This window comes from Rhipicephalus microplus, chromosome 7 (genome assembly GCF_043290135.1).
Source record: "Rhipicephalus microplus isolate Deutch F79 chromosome 7, USDA_Rmic, whole genome shotgun sequence".
Classification (NCBI taxonomy): domain Eukaryota; kingdom Metazoa; phylum Arthropoda; class Arachnida; order Ixodida; family Ixodidae; genus Rhipicephalus; species Rhipicephalus microplus.
In genome coordinates this window covers 38,728,179-38,730,888 of record NC_134706.1, presented here as the reverse complement: position 1 = coordinate 38,730,888, position 2,710 = coordinate 38,728,179, and the positions used below count along the sequence as shown (strand labels likewise).

At 42.2% G+C, this 2,710-nt stretch overlaps 1 long non-coding RNA gene across 1 annotated transcript; it reads left to right on the top strand.

Annotated features, from left to right (window-relative positions):
- Nucleotides 1-213: 213 nt before the first annotated feature.
- On the top strand, nt 214-2,086 carry LOC142767428 (uncharacterized). The gene is made up of 3 exons (XR_012884870.1): nt 214-1,561; nt 1,617-1,709; nt 1,781-2,086. It is a non-coding gene; the product is annotated as an uncharacterized LOC142767428 (long non-coding RNA).
- Nucleotides 2,087-2,710: the final 624 nt, after the last annotated feature.

Below are 2,710 nucleotides of genomic sequence, written 5' to 3'. Positions count from 1 at the left end.
TGCTGCCTTGAGAATTTGCACTAGAGGGAATTGCATGTTGTTATTCTGAGGCACATCTCTAGCAAGTCTCGCCCTGCAGTCCTTGTGTCTTCACTGTCTGTCCGCATTTCTCTCGCACTGCCACTTTTCAAGATGGTGCAGCTCATTGTTAAAAGAGATATGCTTCTTGACACGTGCTACCCTATCTTTGAACCTAGACTGCGCCGTCGTGTCAGCAAACAAGGTTGCGCAGCTGCATGTTTTACAATGCAAAGACAGGTTAGAATATGGCTGTCTCCTTAGTGAAGCTTTATGATCCAAAAGAGTGATTTACACAATGTTCAACTTCTCCAACATAATGCTTCCCGCACAAAAAGAACGTTCGCAGTTATCAGAAGTGTGTGAATAGTGAATTTCGGAACCTAATCAAGTAAGAGTCAAATAGTAATGGCACCAAATAGAATACAAATAGTAATTGAATACTGTTTGAATAGTAAGTAGACCATTTTCAAAACAGCCTTAGAACAGAACATTTTATTTGAAACAAATAGTCACAAACTTTCGACAAAGGCCATTACAGTCAGTTTGAATCTACTCAAAATACCACAATTACGAAAACTAAGGTAATCTCGTATGCAGCAGGAACTAGAATATTCGTAACATTTTGTAATTGTAGGTTCAACTACGGCATTGACTAGCGTTATCAACGTGAGACTTTGTCACCTCACTTTAAATAAAATTGGGACACAAAAACAAAACAATTTACAACCAAACATTGCAGATACAACTAAATATGTAACGGAGCAGATCAACCCGTCATCACAACATGGCCTGCGCACTAAAAGCGGATAACAATGGGCGTTGAAATTTACATCTGCAAGAACAATTTACGCAAACGCAAAACTTGTATCTGTTGCTAGTCGTGAAGCTGCAAGCACTCGTAGTTCCCACCTTTGGTTATTACAAGACGAAGACAGGAGCTGATAAATGCGATACAGCTAAAGTGCAGTAAAAATTGAGCAAGAATGGAGCTTTCAGAAGCGCATTCATTCGACAATCAATATAGTGTAGGTAGTCTTGCAAAAGCTTGGGCTGCGTACAGGTCACATTAGGGATTGAAAGAATGACTTGTAGCTGTTTCGTTGTTTTGGGGTTCTCCCGCCAGTGCCGATTATTAAAAGAATATTTGTTACTTAGAATATGTGCAATTCGATTCGACTTAGGAACCGAATACAGTGCTGTTTGATTCATTATCCAAAATTTTCGAATAATCGAACATCCCTAGCAATTATCCCTGAAAGCTACACATATGAAGTACTAAGGAAAGGTTCATGTGCTACTGCAAGACTTGGGTCACGTTACGTCGCTTCCTTCTTTCCTACTAACTGTGCTTTGCTTTTTTGTTTAGCACAAGAAGGCTTCTGTGGAAGAAGTTGGCTGAGGCCATCAATACGGAGTTCTTGTGCAACGTGACTGCCACACAAGTGGAAAACAAATGGAAGTCGCTGGACAGAGCATATAAAAAGTCAAAAAAAGACAACAATTCTTCAGGTCACCACCGTGTGAACTGTGAATATGAAGAGTAAGTTACGATTGTGTCTTCATATCTTCAGTGATTCTCATAGTGTCTATTACAGAGAGCTGGCAGAAGTCTTGGAAAAAGAACATAGTGTAAATCCAAGGCTGCTCTTGGAGCCTGGAAAAACAATCCTGCCTAGTGCAAGTCCAGAGTAAGTAAAAATTACTTAATTTGTGCTGTAGCCTGGAAATGACATGGCACCTGTACAATTACTTTCAACAGCACCAGCATCACTGAAGCACCTCAAGATGCAGCAGTCCCAGTCGAGTGCAACACAGCATCCAAAGTTCGGAGCAGCACAACGCCAAAAAGGAAGCGCCAGAGTAGGTCCCAAGTCACGCCGCTCTTGGAGGCATTAGAAAAAATGCAAGCTTCGAGAGCTAAGCAAGAGGAGGCAGCAGTGAAACAACTGGAGGAAAGAAAAAAATGGGAAGAGGCAAAGGCAAAGCGGCATGATGAGCGCATGCAGCGATTCGATCGGTTGATCGACGTACTCTCAAATAAGGACGGGTTATAATATGGGCAATAAACTTTTATAACACTAGCAGTGTCTACTCCATCTAATTTGTTAAAAAAAAACATTGCTTCTAGACGCGGCACCCCACTTCGCAAAACATTTGCACACTGAATAAATCGCGAAGCAAAGATGAACTTCTAGCACTGTTCCTTTGCAATGAACTCTCGCAGAGACTGACTGTAGCCTGGCAGACTGCAATCAAAATCTCCTTCACTTTCATCATTGCCCACATCTTCTTCTTGGGGAAGCGTTGCAAGTTCCTCAAGGAAGTCCCTTTCATCGTTGCACATGTTGTGTAGCACACACGCAGCCATAACTATATAGCAGCACTGTTGCACACTTTTTGCATCAACAAGGTAGAGCCTCCTAAAACGCTGTTTAAGCAGGCCGAAGGTGTTCTCAATAAGCACTCGTTGTTGACTGTGTCGTTTATTGAAGCTCTTTTTCCACGTAGGAAAAGAACTTCCATTGTCCTTGAATGGGGTCATGAGCCATGGCATCAGTGGATATGCACTGTCACCCAGTATATAATTGTCTTCACATTCCTGAATTGCGCGTGCAAAGAAGGGGCTCTCCCTCAGGACACGGGCGTCGTGAACCGAACCTGGAAACCCAATAAACACGTTCAGCAACTT